This window comes from Heterocephalus glaber, unplaced genomic scaffold, assembly GCF_053883595.1.
Source record: "Heterocephalus glaber isolate CG9 unplaced genomic scaffold, H.glaber_assembly_v1.0 deba00001781, whole genome shotgun sequence".
NCBI classification, from domain to species: Eukaryota; Metazoa; Chordata; class Mammalia; order Rodentia; family Bathyergidae; genus Heterocephalus; species Heterocephalus glaber.
Genome location: NW_028258467.1, coordinates 9,061,891 through 9,080,135, shown reverse-complemented (window position 1 = coordinate 9,080,135; position 18,245 = coordinate 9,061,891). Strand labels below are relative to the sequence as shown.

General features: G+C 41.3%; 1 pseudogene; it reads right to left on the bottom strand.

Moving 5' to 3' along the window:
* Nucleotides 1–4,382: 4,382 nt before the first annotated feature.
* On the bottom strand, nucleotides 4,383–9,284 carry LOC101711082 (F-actin-capping protein subunit alpha-2 pseudogene; annotated as a pseudogene).
* Nucleotides 9,285–18,245: the final 8,961 nt, after the last annotated feature.

Below are 18,245 nucleotides of genomic sequence, written 5' to 3'. Positions count from 1 at the left end.
AGAGATGAAGAAGGACACTACATCCTTGTAAAGGGAACAATCCAAGAGGAAGAGATGACAATCATAAATATCTATGCACCAAACACTAGTGCATCCAACTATATAAAACAAATACTAACGGACATGAAAAGTCATATATGCACTAATACAATTGTAGTGGGGGACCTCAACACCCCACTGTCACAAATAGATAGATCGGCTAGACTAAAAATAAGTAATGAAATACTAGAACTCAATCGAACTCTTGAACAAATGAACTTAATAGATGTTTACAGAGTCTTCCACCCCACAAAATCAGAATACACATTCTTCTCAGCTGCACATGGGTCATTTTCCAAAATAAACCACATACTTACAAATAGAACTTGTTTAAGTAAGTGCAAAGGAATTGAAGTTGTCCCCTGTATATTATCAGACCATAGTGAGATGAAATTGGAGATGCATAACAAAAGAAACTCAAAAAATTTCATAAACACGTGGAAATTGAGCAACACACTTCTGAATAACCAATGGGCCACAGAGGAAATTAAAGAAGAAATCAGACAGTTCCTTCAAGTAAATGACAATGACAATACAACATATCGGAATCTATGGGACACAATGAAAGCAGTCTTATGAGGGAAATTCATAGCAGTGAATATGCATATTAGGAAAACAGAATGAGCCCAATTAAACAACCTGATGCTGAATCTCAGGCTTCTAGAAAAAGAAGAGCAGGACAACCCCAAAGCTCATACAAGGGAGGAAATTATAAAGATCAGAGGAGAAATCAATGCAATGGAGACTAAGAGAATGATACAAAAAATCAATGAAGCCAAGAGTTGGTTCTTCGAAAGAATCAACAAAATTGACAAACCTTTAGCCAACCTTGTCAGAAAAAGGAAAGAAAAGGCCCAAATCCATGCAATTAGGAATGAAAAGGGTGAAATGACAACAGACCCAGCAGAAATCCAGAGAAATCAATACCTACTTCCAGAACCTATACGCCAATAAGATGGACAACACAGAAGAAATGGACAGATTCCTAGATACATATGAATTACCAAAGTTGAACAAAGAAGACCTAAAAATTCTGAACAACCCAATATCAACCAATGAAATTGAAAATGTAATTAAAAACTTATCACCTAAGAAAAGCCCGGGCCCTGATGGCTTCACTGCTGAATTCTACAAGACATTTAGAGAGGAACTGCTGCCACTACTGTTTAAACTCTTCAATGAAATTGAAAGGGAAGCAATACTCCCCAATTCATTCCTGGAAGCAAGCATCACCTTGATCCCCAAAGCAGAGAAAGACCCAACTGAAAAAGAGAACTATAGGCCAATCTCACTAATGAACATAGATGCAAAAATCCTTAACAAAATAATGGCAAACAGAATGCAAAAGATCATCAAGAAGATCATACACCCTGATTAAGTGGGATTCATCCCAGGGATGCAGGGATGGTTCAATATACGAAAATCAATTAATGTAATAGACTATATCAATAGAGCCAAGGACAAAAACCGTATGGTTATCTCCATAGACACAGAAAAAGCATTTGACAAAATCCAACATGCATTTATGATAAAAACCCTACAAAAAATTGGAATAGATGGTCTCTACCTCAAACTGATAGAAGCCATCTATGAAAAACCAACAGCCAATATCATACTAAATGGTCAAAAACTGAAATCCTTCACACTAAAATCAGGAACAAGACAAGGATGTCCACTATCACCACTCTTGTTCAATATAGTTTTGGAAACATTAGCCACGGCAATTAGACAAGGGAAAGAAATAAAAAGAATAAAGATAGGTAATGAAGAAGTCAAATTGTCATTATTTGCAGGTGACATGATACTCTATACAGAAGTCCCCAAGAACTCCACCAAAAGTCTTCTAGACTTAATAACCAAATTCAGTCAAGTAGCTGGTTACAAGGTTAACACACAAAAATCAATAGCTTTTCTCTACACCAATGACAGACTCACTGAGAGAGAAATAGGGCAAATAATTCCTTTCACAATAGCATCCAAAAAACTGAAATACCTAGGAATCATCCTAATGAAAGAAATCAAAGACCTCTTCTCTGAAAACTATGGCACTCTGAAAAGAGTGATTGAAGATGATATCAGAAAATGAACAGACATCCCCTGCTCCTGGGTAGGAAGGATTAATGTAGTGAAAATGGCCATACTTCCAAAACTGCTGTATAGATTTAATGCAATTCCAATTGAGATCCCAGCAGCATACTTCATAGACCTCGAGAAAACAATCCAAAAATTCATTTGGAATAAGAAGAGACCCAGAATAGCAAAAGCAATTCTAGGTAACAGAGACATGCCAGGGGGTATCACAATCCACAACCTGCAACTCTACCACAAATCTACTGTGATAAAAACAGCATGGTACTGGCAAAGAAACAGACCTGAGGACCAGTGGAACAGATTAGAAGATGCAGAAACAAAGCCAGACACACTCAGCCATCTCATCTTTGATAAAGGAGCCAAACACCCTCACTGGAGGAAAGATAGCCTCTTTAACAAATGTTGCTGGAAAAATTGGGCTTCAACTTGCCAAAGATTCAAAGTAGACCTGTATCTCTCACCATGCACTAAACTAAAATCAAAATGGATTAAAGATCTAAATATTAAAATAGAAACTCTGAACCAGTTGGAACAGAGGTTAGGTAGAACCCTTGAAGACATCGGTGTAGGAAAAGATTTTATGAACAAAACCTCAGTTACCCGTGAACTAGCACAAACAATCAACAAGTGGGATCTCTTCTTCTTAAAAGGCTTCTGCACAGCAAGAGAAACCACCAGCAGTGTGAAGAGACAACCCACAATGTGGGAAAAAATCTTCACCTGTTCTTCCTCAGACAAAGGCCTACTATCTCGAATCTATAAAGAACTTAAAAAGATCAGACCTCCCAAATTTAAAGACCCAATCCAAAAATGGGCATCTGAAATGAACAGACATTTCTCACACAAAGAAGTAGAAATAGCAAATAAATACATGAAAAAATGCTCAACATCACTGGTCATTCGAGAGATGCAAATGAAAACAATGCTGAGATTCCACTTCACTCCAGAAAGAATGGCTGGTATCATGAAATCAACCAATAAGAAATGCTGGCGGGGCTGTGGGGAAAGAGGAACCCTGCTCCACTGCTGGTGGGAGTGTAGACTGGTGCAAGCGCTGTGGAAATCAGTATGGAGATACCTCAAAGAACTAGGACTGGAAGTCCCATTTGACCCTGCTATTCCACTGCTGGGGATCTTCCTCAAAGAATTAAAAGAATCATACCACAGTGATATATGTGCACCCATGTTCATAGCAGCACAGTTTGTAATAGCTAAAACTTGGAAACAGCCCAAATGCCCATCAACTGGAGACTGGATAAAGAAAATGTGGGTTTTTTTTATAAAATGGAGTACTACTCAGCCATAAAAAATGAGAAATTAGAGACATTTATAGCTAAGTGGATGCACATTGACATGATACTCTTAAGTGAAATAAATAGGACACACATGAATAAATTCCGAATAGTTTCTCTGGTGTGAGAAACTGAAAGTGTAAATAAGGACTAAATGTATAATAGGTCATGTGAAATAGGAAGAAAAGGGGCAAAGGGGAAGGAAGTGGGAGGGCTAGGGGAAAGGATAGAAGGGAATGGGATTAATATGAGAAAATGGAAAAATAGGAACAAAATCTTTGTAAATAGGGAGGAATAGAGGGTTTGAAGGGAGGGCTGGGCAAGGGTGAAAAATAAGAACCAAGAGAGACTATGCAAAGGTGCAAATTTCCAATGATGAATGTCATTGTATTGTATACCTAAAATGTACCAATGATTAGAATGAATAATCGATAATGTAAAATGGGAAGAAAAGGTCCAAAGGGGTAGGGGTAGTGGGAGGGGCAAGGGAAAGGAAAGAAGGGAAAGGAAAAATGATGAGAAATGGAAAAAATGGAAACAAAGTCTTTGTAAATAGGGAAGGGTGGAGGGTGTGAAGGGAGGGCTAGGAATAGGGAAAAAATAAGAAGCAAGATGCATTAGGTAAAGGTACAATTCCCAATGAGAAATGTAATTGTGTTGTATACCTACAATGTACCAATAAAAGAATTTAATAATAATATAAAAGAAACCCTCAAAATGGACTTCAAAAAATTTAACTGAAAAAAACCCCTAAACTCATTTTTTTAATCCTCTTCAAATAAAAGTAAAGAAAATAATGGTTGATTAGCTAACATTGTGCTCTAACCAAACTACTTAATTACACTGATTTTAAGTGGCAATAGCCTATGTGATGGGGCAGCGTGACAGTTTTGAACACTTTTGCGATCATTTTTTTAAATGCACAGATTACTAAAATGATCTGAGCATGCAATGTTTGTCTTATGCATTCTGCATTTCTCTGCCAATCTTGTAGCTAAGGATCTTGTTCCAGTCAGTCTTAGTATGTGTAACTGGCAACTGTTGACTTAAGGCCTTGAAAGCAGTGTCTGACATTATCTGATAATTCTCACTGATGGCAGTCTGATATTCATTTTCTGCAGTTTCTATAATCTTTATAAATTATTTTGCTGTTTGCAATTCATCAGACACTGTTAGAGAATCTTGTATATCTTTATGACTCACTAGCTGAACATTTCCATCTTCATAATAATGAACCTGAATTATCAAGATGCCAACCACCTGAGTGGTTGAAGGCATGATTGTAAACTTCCACTCTGACCTCCAACAACCACTCCAAAGGTTTTTCGCTTGGAACTGATGGCTTTCTATGCCTGCAATAATGGTTTGCTGTCCATCTATCTTTTTCCCATATACAGTGCAGACCCCATTTGGGTAATGTTCTTTTACATATGCTCGCAGTGCAGTTTCTACAGAAGTTCTCCATGATTCAACTGCATTTTCTGCTTCATAGGGTCTTGGATTAGTCACTTCCTTTCTTAAGTGATCAAATTTGAAAGAGATTCTCTTTTTTGGATCCAAAAACTTTCCATTTCCCAAATCACCATCTTCGGTTATCAATATCTGATCTTTGTAACCTTCAATTTTTACTGGAGTAAACTGATCCAAGTTATACTGTGCAAATGCATGGGCCGCTCCCTCTCTGAGGAGATTATCATTATTAAGCAGGAATCAAATATCATTAAAAGCCTCATTAAACTCTCCAGGAGGGACATGAATGATGAATTTTGCTGCTATATGTACCTTCTCCTCATCAGACAACTGCTCCTCCAGATCCTCCGTCTTCCTGCTGGCGACCAACCGTGGCGGTGGTGGCAGCGGCCGCCTCAATTATACATTTTAAAAAAATTACAATATCAAGATTCAGAGGACATTACCACAGATTTTACAGAACTTAAAAGGATATAGAAAGCGTATTACAAAAACCTTTTTTGAAATAAACTTGACAACTTCTATGAAGCACCTTGGAAGACAAATTAATGAAACTGACTCAGAAAGAAATATAAAATTTGAATAGCACCTATTAAAGAAAGTACATTCCTAGCTTGAAAAACCTACTTATATGACAACAGCAGGCTCATATACATTTTAACTGATAAATTATATCAAATATTTAAAGCAGAAAAAAGAAGGAACACTTCTCCCCTCATTTTAGGAAATCAACATTGTGCTAATACTAAAACTGGATAGAGATAATAGAAGAGAAAAGTATGAACATAAATAAAAATTTGTTTAACAAAACAAACTATTAGAAGTCAGATCTGGCAGTAGGTAGAAAGTGGTTTTATTATAGGGATGGCTGTGTTGGTTCAGCATTGGAAGATCCACCCCCAAAAGTCATCATTTTAACAAAGAAAAGGAAAAAGTCGTATGATCCTGTCAGTAGTTGGAGAAAAAGTATTGGACTAAATTCTACAGCTGTTCATGGTAAAAGCTATCAGGAGACTCAAAGTAGAACAGAACTTTCTCAACAGATCAAAGACATGTACTCCATGTTTCCAGCAAAAACACCTTATATGAATGGAGAAGATACAATGCTTTCTCCCTAAGGTGGGGAACAAGGGCAGATATCCCTACTCTTCATCTTTCCATTAAACTTTGACACATATGCCCAAATCAAAATAGTCTGGCAATAAAAATGAAACAATTAATTTAGGATTGGCAAGGTAAAAGTAAAATCTTTATATGCAGATGAAATGATCATCTACAGTGAAAATACTAAGAAATCTCTAGGAGCCCCTAGAACTTGTATTTGAATTTAGCAGGATTAGAAAACACAAGGTATATATAAAAATTCAGATCTATGTATACTTGCTATAAATGGATATTGAAATTTAAAAGTTATGTAGGCATAGAAAAGACCTGGAAAAGTAAAAAGAAAAAAAATAACAGTGTTGGAAGACATTTATTACCCAATTTTAAGACTTCCTCTAAAACTGCAGTAATCAAGGCAATGTTGGTGTAAGGAAAAACATATAGATCAATGGAATAAAACAGAGAATCTAGAAATAGAACCATACATATATGGTCCACTGAATTTTGAAAGATTATTTAACATTAACTTTTTATAGAACATAAATTCAACTCAAGAGCAGAGGAAAAGATAATGTTTTCAACAAATGGTACTAGAACACCTGGTACCCTTATGTAAAAAATTAACCTCAACCCTTTATTTCCATACATAAAAATAACTTGAAAGGCTCTATGAACCTAAACATGAAAGACTAAATCTATAAAGCTTTAAGAAGAAATTATAAGGGAAAATGTTCGTGAATTTAGGGTAGGCAAGAATTTCCTAGGACACAAAAAACATGAGGTATAGAAGAAAAAAATTGATAAATGAGATTTCATCAAAATTTAGAACTTTAAAAGACATCATTAAGAAAACGAAAAGTAGTCCTTAACCAGACTGTATTTATAATACATATAACCTATGACCAGAATATGTAAATAACTCTTACAGCTCATTAATAGACAATCCAATTAAAAAGTAGACACAAGAAGATGATAAATAGCCAGTACAGCACAAGGAAAGGTGTGCAACACTAGAATCAGAAAAATACTAATCAGTACAATAGCAAGATTGAATTATACACTCATTAGGGAGATGAAGTTAAAGGTTTTGAAAGAACAAATATTAGCTTAGGTGTGAACCAGTTAGAACTTTTCTACTACTGCTAATGTGAATGTAAAATGATAAAACCATTTTGGAAAACAATATAGAAATTTCTTGTATTACTGTTAAGAACCAACAGTCCTGTTCTTAAGTTTTTACTTAAGAGGAATGAAAACACATGTTCAGAATAGATTTGTACATACAGGTTGACTGTCCCTTATCTGAAATTCTTGGGACCAGAAGTGTTTCAGATTTTGATTTGAAATCCACTTGATCTGCAAAGAGGACAGCTACTCCTGCTTTTTTTCAGGTTCCTTTCACATGGAATGTTGTGTTCCACCCTTTAATTTTCAGTCTATGAGTTTCTTTTTGAATTAAGTGTGTTTCTTGTACACAGCATATTGTAGGATCTTGCTTCTTGAACCATTCTGCCAGTCTATTTGTTTTGATTGGTGAACTGAGACCATTAACATTGATAGTTATAACTGATACATACTGACTTATCATTGTCATGATTTTTTCTTTTTGTTGGATTCTCCCCCTTTGCATTTAATTTCTTGTTGTGCCCAATGGATTCATTCTGCTGGGCCTCCTGGGGTTGTGATCCTCATTGTCTTTTCCTAGAATATTGTCTAAAATTTTTGGGAGTCCTTGTTTGGTATTCATGAATTTCCTAAGGCGGTCTTTGTCATGAAACTATCTTGCTCCTCCATCAGTTTTGAGAGATAGTTTTGCAGGGAACATCAATCTGGGTTGGAGACCGTTTTCCTTTAGGGCTTGAATTACATCACTCCAACCTCTTCTTGCCTTGAGGGTTTGTGTTGAGAAGTCTGCTGTGATTCTGATGGGCTTTCTTTTGTATGTGATTTATTTCTTTTTTCTAACTGCTTCTAGAATTTTGTTCTTCTGTTGGGCTTCTGGAATTTTTTTTTGGTACCAGGGATCGAGCTCGGGTCCTTGTGCTTGTGCAGCAGGCAGCGAAACCACTGAGCTAAATCCCTGGCCCCAAATGTTCATTTTTTTGGGGGGGGTACTGGGGATCAAACTCGGGACTTTGCTCTTGTAAGGCAGGCACCAGAACCACTGAGGTAAATCCCCAGCCCTTGGTTTCTGGAATCTTAACAATTATATGCCTATATGTAGATTATTTTGATCAAGGTGAGTTGGAGTCCTATATGCCTCACTTATCTGTATGTCAAGTTCTTTTCCCCTGCTTGGGATGTTTTCTGCTATCACTCCTTTGATCAGTTTTTAATGTCATCTGTACTCTCTCCTGTTTCTTCATTGACTCTGATCAGTCTTATGTTATTCTTCTTTGCATCATTTAGCAGCTGCTGGATTGATTTCTCATGGTCCCTTACTATTTTGAAGAAATTTTCCTTGTCACTAATTGCAATCTTATCTTCTATATCTGAAATTCTGTCCTCACACTGGCTCAGTCTGCTGTGTAAACTCTCAATGGAGTTTTTAATCTCCTGGAAATGTGTTTACATCTATTTTATGGATTCTATTTGTTTCCTATGTTGGGGTTCCATCATGTTCCTCAGCTCCTCTATTTTTTTTAAATCTGTGTCTGCTCTAGATTTATTAATTATGTCTTGCACTATGGGCACAATCTCTGCTGTTATCTGAAAATTATTTCTGATTTCATTTTTTCCAGATCCTCTTTTGTTGCTAGTTCAGGGAGTCCAAGTAGTTGAGTATCAGATTGTTCCATGTCGTTTCCCTTTAGGGTTGCCTTAGGTGATCTGGAAGTCTGGTTTTTTTTTCAAAGGCAGAATAAAACATGTATTTGAGGTTTTCTCCACAGAAAGGACACCATGAGAGTTGAGTCCACACCACGAGTCTCTGGTTGGTATTGACCAGATGGCCCCTTCTCCAAGAAATACCTTTGTTCATTCATATTTACAAGTTTCTTCTGATGGACAGATGGAGGAATCTCCAAGACAAGAAACTGGGCAGAAAGTTTCTTTTCTCATCTTGTCTTTGTTGAAATGAAGGATCTTAAAACATTGCTCACATCTTTCAGGGTGGAGGCAGTGGGATGTGTCCTTGGATGGATGTGCAGGCCACTGTCCACACACAGGCTGTTCAGAACCCAGGTGTTTTTCCTACTGCTCCTTGTGCATCTGCACTTTCAGGAATAACCTTGAGGATTCTCCTTCCCACCTGTTTCCACTACAGATCCATTTGCTGAACTTGTCCATCAGTGGCCCTCTGTCATGCTTTCAGTGTCACATTCTTTCGCTGGCTCACCCTCTCCAGGCAGCTCACTCTCAATTTCCCATAGCATGTCATCTTCCTCCTCCAAGTTGCTGGAGATGTGGCACTTCTTGAACCCTTGGACAATGGACTCACTTGAGATGCTGTTCCATGCAACCATAACCTACTCCAGGAAGAGGCCCAGAGGTGGCTTCTTGGCATTTCCTGTGGGGCTCACCACCAGGTTCCCGGCCAGAAGCCAGTTGGAGTACTGGGCCCGCACACTGTCATTGAGTGGTTTGTAGACCACCACATCCAGCACCTGCAGCTGTGAGGTCAGGCCCCTGGGGATGATCACCATGTCAGTGTTCATGCTTTCCATGGAGCTCTTCACTGAGTCGGTGGTGTGGCCCCGGAAGCCGTTCAGGATCAGCATCCCTTGCTGCTTGGGCACAGTTCCTGCGGCTCCTGTCCTCCGTCTCCACACCACTTCCAACCAGTCCTGCATCAAGTCCTCAGTCATCCACCCATAGCGGTGGCAGTGGATCTCCATCCCACTGGGGAACTTCCCAGGAGGGATATATGTCCCCCTCAAAATGATGTACTGAGGTAACTTCCTCCCATCAGCCAAGACACCCAGTATCACGGTGATCTTCAGTTTCTCCCTGCCCGGTGTCTTGACCAAGACAGGCTTTTCACCCTGATTGTCCACAGTCACCCTAGATGGCACCTCTAAGCAGATTGGCATCTCATCTGCATTTCCCATCTGTTCCACCTCATAGTTGTGGGCCCTGTGCAGGGCCAGCACGCTGCTCTGGTATGTGACTAGCTTCTCGGTCAGGTCTTCAGGCAGGTGCTGGGGCACGGGCACTTTATGCCTCAGAGATAGGTCATACCTCCTCATCATCCTTCGACACCAACCCAGGCTTACCTTGAACCCTTTCTCTGGAATGTTCATCTCCTGGGTGATCTGGAGAGCTTTCAGCTGCATAGCTTCCCTGGTGATAGGATCCCCTTTGGCCTGCATGTATCGGACATACTCAGCCACACGCTGGTCCACCAGAGCTAACCTCCTGTTCTTGGGACCTCGGAATGCCTGCCGCATGGCGTGCTCCCTTTGGAGCTGTGGTTTCACTTTGTGCCAGTCTCAAACATTTTTTTCCAACACCCCAAACTGCTTGGCAGCCTGACAGTTGTTGGTGCTCTCGGCATACTCCACTACCATCAGCTTGAACCGTGTGTCATAACTTCAGCGCATGCCTCGGCTGAACTGAAACTTCCCAGCTATGTCATCATTCGAGAAGTCATAACCTGGGAAGCCCATGGCCATGTAGAAGGGGTACCCCTCACTCCACTCGGGCAGCTCTGTGATACACTGAGGCAGACGCAGGCTGAATCTGTCCAGGTGTTGAGGTGGGGGAAACTGGGAGGCAGTATGCATGGGGCTTGCCCAGTCTGGGGGCTTAAGGTCAGAGTCTTCATTTTCTGCAAAAGTTCCTTTTTGGAGCTGCCGCTCATCAGAATTATGAGATTCCTCCTCCCGTTCCAGTCAGCTGATCATGTCTGGTTTAGGGAATGGGAATTCGAGGGACAGGACAGTTTCATAATTCATCCTCATGACTTCCCAGTAGAGGGCCTTTTGTTGCTCCGTCAAAACTTCCCACTCCTCATCGGAAAAATATATGGCCACCTCATCAAACAGGGCTGGCACCCATCCACCCTCTGAACAGATTCGGACTTTCTGCATATCCGTGGGGCCATCTTCCAGCTCCCGGCTCCGAATCTCTTCCTCCTCTTGCTCTTCTTTCAGGGTCACATTGAGAGGATAGGCTTTAGGTTCCATCTCCCCGGCCAGGTGGCAGGCGTGGGCTGGGCTGCGGGTGGGCAGGGACTCGGGGACTGCGGCCTGGCTGTCATGGTGCCATCTTTTCCGCCTGCCCTTCTGCCCGTGCGTGGCCCCTAGGGAGGGAGCGGGGAGGACACTTGGTGGGAGGAAGGAGGGTCTGGCCGGAGCTGGAAGTCTGGTTTTGAGACTTGTTTACGTGTCTTCTCATTTCAGTAGATGCAGCCTGCTGTGCCTTTGTTGAGGCAACTTTTTGCTCACTCAGTGGTCTTCAGTTCTCAGCAAGCCAGAGACCTGCCTTTTCTCTGCTGCTCACCAGTACACTAATTCCTGAGTTCAGAAAATTGCCCTTCTGGATTCCTGAGCTGACCTGTTGTCTGAGTGGGCTTCTGGCTGGGGCCTGTGGACACTTGGGATGCTTTCTAGGTGTGCCAATGGCTAGGGCCCCTATGTAGCTGTTGTCTGGGAGAGTCTTTGGCTGGGGGCTGTGCACCCCAGTTCCTGTTGTGTGACCAAGCTTCTGGCTAGGGTCTCGCATACTTACTGATGGTATTGGGGCAAACCTCTGGCTCTTGCTTGTATGCCTGTGCAGCCCTTTTCCAGGCAGGCCCTTGGCTTAGGCAGGTGTGCCCCATCCTCTGGGGTCAGGGCGGAGCCCTGGCTGGGATCAGTTTGCAGCCATGCTGCTCCCCCAAGTAAGGTGGTCTGGTGTGCCTTTATTGCAGAGATTTTCTTCACTTTTCTGGTGGGCTTTAATTTTCATCAAGGGACCTTGGAGAGGCCCTCTTTCTGTTGTTCACTTCTACTCTTATCTTCTCAAGCTCAGAAAAATGTCCTTTATGACCACTGCAACTCTGCGGGGTGGATCCAGGTAATGGGCACAGCCAGGGTGGGGGTGCTGGCGCCTGTGCGGCTCACCTCCTCAGCACTCTGGGGCAGTGGTACGGTGGCCCAAGAGGCTCACCTCCTTGGTGCTTTGGGGTGGTGGTCCTGTGGTAATTTGTTAAAAATGACAGCTGCTTAATATTGTAACCCCTCCCCCATTCTCAATGGGCTGTCCTGCTTCACTTTTCTCCCCATTGCTCATCACTTCTTACAGGTGGCATATTGCACTTACTTATTTTGTTTATCATCTTCCTCCCCTCAGTACAAATGTAGGCTCTGTGAGTGCAGGATTTCCCCTGCCTTTGTCCACTGCTGCTTCCTTCATGCCTTGAGTATCTTCACCCAAGGGAGGCAAATCCACAACTATTCAGTCCATAAATAATCCCAGCCCTACCAATTTACCACTTTATAGCTGCCAACTTGCTTTGGTAAATTACCTGATCTTTCTACATCATAGTTTCCTCAATAGCAAAATGGAGAAAATAGTAATGTCCATGTCATGGGATGGATGCAAGGATTAAAAAGGTTAGCACATCTAATGACTTAAAACAGGGCCAGGAACACACTAGATGCTCAATACTTGCCAACTACTATTATATAATCCTCCGCACAGCAGCATTTTAATGATGCCAACTACCCCCTAATGACTGCCCATTGTGCCGATATTTGTTTTACATATATTAGCTAAGTGACTCACTTACATAACTGTTACCCTCACTTTACAGATGAGGAAGTAGAAGGATCACAAGGGAATGTATTCTATCACTGTGTCCTTAACCGGCATCCAGAAAAGGCATCTTCATGATTCCAACAAAGTCATCCTCACAGGAAGTGAGTCTCACCACGATGTTGCAGTTCATGCTTCTAGGCATTAAATGCAAAATGTTTGTGGAATCAGTGGTGGCTTGAGAAATGCCTCCTTGACATCTTCCCTTAGTTATGCCAGTGTCAATGTAGAGCCATATTAATAGGACAATTGTATATTGAGGCCTTAGGCAATGCAATGGTTGGGACAATCTATTTATATCTGAAACATTTCCCTCTCCCCCACCACACACACACACAAAATCAATTTATACTAAATGCTGTTTCAAAATCAGATTTATTACCCAAGGAATTAAGAAAAATGAAGGGCCAATTTAATGACAGGATTGAGTTCATTATTTATCTTCTAGAATGTAAATTATGAATTGTCATAAATTTTTCATTCTTTGGATACCCACTAACCAATTCCAGAAAGAAAGAGAAGCTTCCATGAACAGAGCAGGAGCAAGTGTCTCCACTGTGGGCACAGGGGCCATCTCTTCTGCCTTCTGACAGACGATAATCTGTCAGAATGAAAAATTAATGGCTGCTTCCTTAATTCATCATCCCCTGCCTCTGTTCTATTAATGCCTTCCCCTTTCTGCCTTTTCTCTGCCCTCCCCCCCGCCCCTTTCCCCACCATTCACCCCACTGGTGTGACTCTGCTCACCAGCAGTGAGTAGGAAGCAGAGAAATGGAATAATGGTGGTGAATAGAGAAAACAAAACAAACCTAATAACAAAAAGGAAAGTTAAATACATGGACCTCTGGTCTCAGAGAGCTTCCACTCAAGTGGAAAAAGATGGGCTTCACTTTACCCACTACATGCATCAGGGCCCATGACATCATGGTCTTAGAGGTTGTGCAACCGCCAAAGGTGTTTTGGATGCTCAACTCCCCTGCAAGACTTACAGTAGTGCTGTTTTGATGTGTGGTGCTTCAGCATCACTATGGGATTTGAAAGGGGAACTTACAAGCCATCGAATCTAACTCTTTCATTGTGTGGATTAGAAGACAGAGAGTCAATGGGAATTGCTAAAGGTCACACAACTGGATGCTAAACTGATCTGGGCCATTAAGGCCACCTGTCAACCTTTTCATTTGTTTTAAATATTCTGCCTTATCTAAGTTTGTTCAAGACTCTTCCAAATTCCTATTACATTTCCCTGGCTATATAGAAACTATACTTCTAACTTCATTTTGACAAATACTTGTGAAACCACTTCTAGGTCTCTACTCTCTTGATGTTAATGTCGAGGTTAGGCTTTTTTCACAGGCTTGCTTTGGCCAATAAAATGTGAGAGCACCCTTAAGAATAGAAGTGGCATTTATCACATTCCCTTCCCACCATAGTGATCATGTACTGATGGTGGAGTTGCATTGACATCAGCTGGGTCCTCCAGTGACTGCAGTGAGCTGGATACTTTTGAGGACCCAAGTTAACACATAGGGTGTGAGTAAAAGTTTTGTTTGATTTGGCCTCTGAGATACTAGTCTCATAATTTTTTTTCAATAAAATAGCCTAGTCTGACTTCTAAATTTATTTGAAATTGAGGTCATAAACTTTTTCACTTTCCTGTAGATATATCTGCATCTGACCATCATTAGCTCTCTTCAGGCTGAGATGAGGGTCTGTGTTGTTTTAAGAGACAGGATATCCTAGTTACTTTCTTGTTGCCAGGACAAAATACCTGACATCTACAAGTTAAAGGAAGGGAAGGTTTATTTCAGTTCACAGTTTATAGAGGTTTCAGTCCATAGCCGGCTCCAAGGTTGGGTAGCATGGCAGGGGGCAAAGCAGAAGAAAAACAGTCCAAAGAACAGTCCATGGCAGGGCAGGCAGAAAGCAGCAAGCAGTGAGCCTTTCTTTCTCTTTTTATTCCATTCAGGCTATAAGCCTGTTGGTTAGTGCCACCCAAACCAAGGTTGGGTCTTCCCATTATCCATACCCAAAACCATGCTAAACCAATCAGTGAACTAATCCAGTTACCACACACCCATAATCCAGTATCACACACCCATGATCCAGCCACCTCCTGCAAAGCCCTGCTTATGAGTGCAAAAGGCTTTAGGGGGACATTTAGATATAAGCCATAACATAGGTCCTTTTCTCCTAGGATTTCAGCTTCTCCCTTCCATTTTTTTTTTTGGTACTAGAGACTGAACTCAGGACCTTGTGCTTGAGAGGCAGGTGCAGTGCCACTGAGCTAAATCCCCAGCCCTCTCCCTTCTTTTTACGTCTGCCTAGTCAGTGTCTTTTTGTAGCTGCCTTGTCAGTGTATCTCCTCCACTCCTAAGTGTCTTTTTATTGGTTTCTCCTTCTCCAGCTTTCATCCATTCTTTTTCTAATGTTTTTGGAAAGTGTGTCTTATTTTCTCCCATTTCTCACCTCCATTTTCTTACAACCAACACATTCTTATGCTTCTCTTTCTAGGGCTCCAGTGAAGCTCTCAACGGTGCTTGTTGATGTTATCTTTGTTAGGTCCACTTTGTTTACCATGGGAGACCTCATTGATGTGTCTGATATTATTGGATGTTGCCTTCCTGAAACACCGTGATCCTTGGCTTATATGACACCTGACTCCCATGGATCTTGGTATGCCTCTCTGGACAGTTCCTTTCAGTCTCCTTTTTGAATATTTTTCTCCTTCATATTCACTTTTATCATTGATGTTTCTCAGCATCCAAGAAACCTCATGTGTTTTTTCTTACTCCGCATCTTTCCCTTGTATAGGGTCAAATCTTTGTAACTCTTAGATACTATCTCTGTCGCTCTAAAGACTGAGAAATAATAGAGCCACTGTCTGGTGGTCACCTCCAGGGTATATCTGTACAACTCTCATCATCAGCATACCCTGAAAAGCACCCACCCTCTTCCCAATTTGTTCTTCTCCTTTTTCTTTCACGTAGCTGGTAACATCAATATATTTCTAATCATTCAAGCCAACCCCTTCTCCTTTTCAATATCTTAATAAATCAATGAGTCTCTCCTCCCCCAAGCATGTAGAAATACTGAATAAAAGAGAACCTACCCTGACAAAGCAGGGGTTGTATGCATTTAGCTGCTCATCTCTGAGGTCTCAAGCTTCTCTAGGTGACCTGGAAAAATCACTTCACCCATCCAGGCTGTTCTCCATTGATAAACTGACTAAGCTGAATCCAGCATTTCTAAGGACTTTCTTTGCTCAGGTACAATATGTTGGAACAGATATCCTGATCACAATCAAATTGGCTGAGTCTTTCAACCCTCTCAAGCTGAGATGCAGATGTGGTTGTGGGGTCAAGGTGGAAGTTATAAGGTAGTGTCTCAGTGTGAAAATGGAATTCAGCAAGCTTAAGGCTCATAGATCATAGTTTGACTGCCTTTCCTAGAAGATAAGAGAAGGGGCAAGAAAATATGCTGGATTACTTAAATGGGAGTAGTGAGTTTCATCAAACTAGTGACTATGGAATCATCACAGCAAATTCATAACTAGGGTTGAACTTGTCCCCAAATCCTACAGCATCCTTCAACATGGGGCTTCTGGGCAGCTAACTATTCTTTAACTTGATAACACGTCTACACTGGTTGGCTGCAGTTACAGACAATTCTCGGGACCAGTTTGGAAGGGAGTTTTTCTGTTTTTTGAGCCAAATTCTTCAGTCATGTTTCATCAACCTGCCAGCCACATATCAGACAGGCATGAGGCTCTTCATGACCAGGTCCTGGGCCTGACTCCTACTGCCCTCCTCTCCCTGATTGGATCTTTTGTGATCTTCATGTGGAGGCTATGAAAGTGGAGGGCCATGTGGCCAGGGGAGATACACAGGCACTGAGGGAGATGGTGGGGTGACACTATCCTGGGTTTGATGTGAATATAACCACAGAGATTCCCTCCTGTAAACTGTGTCCTGTTGTTTTCCTTTAACACTCCCACCTCTTTTCTGGCCTTCCATCATAGGCCAAAGAACTTCAAGCAACCACCTGAAAGACCCTGAGCCATAACATTCAAGAAAATGGGGTTTCAAGATACATGTGGCCTGGGCATAAATTCTGGCCCCACCACATGCTGGCTGTATGACTCTGGGAAAGTTACATTACCTCTCTGAGCATCAGTGTCATCATCATAGTTCTTTAGCTTAACGCAGGGTCTAGTCTCCATCATCTACAAAGTGATTGTCCTCCAGAACAAATTTCCACCTCTTCATTTAAGGTTGCTTAACTCTCAGGTAGCCTGGGTAGCCTCTTTCCCACCTACTCCAGTAGTATCTGTCATATTTAAACCTTCTTTTTGAATATTATCCCAGTAGGAATAAATTTTCCTTTGTATAGTTCTTCAAAGGCAGCATAGAACTGTAGTAGTGGGGAAAGCACACAGAACATGGAAGTGAACTAGGCTTGGTTATTTGCTGTATGTCCTTGGGCAGATAATGTAACCTGGCAGCACCTGTTTCCTACTTTAAATAAAATATAAATGCTACCCTTTTCTCAGGATGTTTCTGAGTATCAAGTGGATACGTTGCATACACATACTAGAGACCCACCTGTGGGTACCAATTAAAATCATATGAAAGTTATAATCTGAGCTCCTGGCTATAGGAGGATTACCCCTCCTTGGTTACTTTTAAGAATCCTCATGGGATCCAGTATGTCCTTAAATCAGACTTTTTTCTCCTCCATACCAGCCTGTTTCAAGGCTGCTGAAATAGGAAATTCCATTTCTGAGTCTTGATGCCAAAGGTACAGCTGTAGCTCATGAAAAGTGAGGAGGTGGCTGGTCCTTCTCTGCTATGCTGATAGGGAAGGGATCCCACACCTTGGCTGCTGGAGAGCTTAGTAATAAAATCCCACACTCTCTTCTGTGCCTTGCTAGGCCACCAGTCCACTGCACTGGCTCTGAGTTCCATGAGCGCCTCAACAAGACTGAGTCTCTCTGTTCCCTTCCTATCACTGGTGCTCAGGGCTGTGGTACTAGAACGCAGACACAGCCAATGTTGGTGGGTTGGAAAAGCCAGCCCTGTGCATTTCCAGAGGCTTAGTTTGTATCTCCTAAGAAACATGACCAATGTTCCTTTGTGTTACACCTGGCTGGGGAGTCACACAACTAAGTTGCCTGAGACTGGGTGTATTAGCATCTTATGATGCCCATTTCCAGGTCATTTTCTTTTCTTTTAAAAATTTTATTATTTTTATTTTTTAATTCTCTCTCCACCTCCCTCCATCTCTCTTGTTTTATTCATTAATTTTATTGGTACATTTTAAGTATACCATATGCTGACATTCATTATTGGGAATTTGTACCTCTGCATAATATGTCTTGGTTCTTATTTGGGGATGTAGCTCAGTGGTAGCGGTGCCTGCCTGGCAAGTGCAAGGTCCTGAGTTCGATCCCCAATATTGGAAAAAAAAAGAAATAACATTGACCATTATTCTAGTCTATGGCTATACCACCCT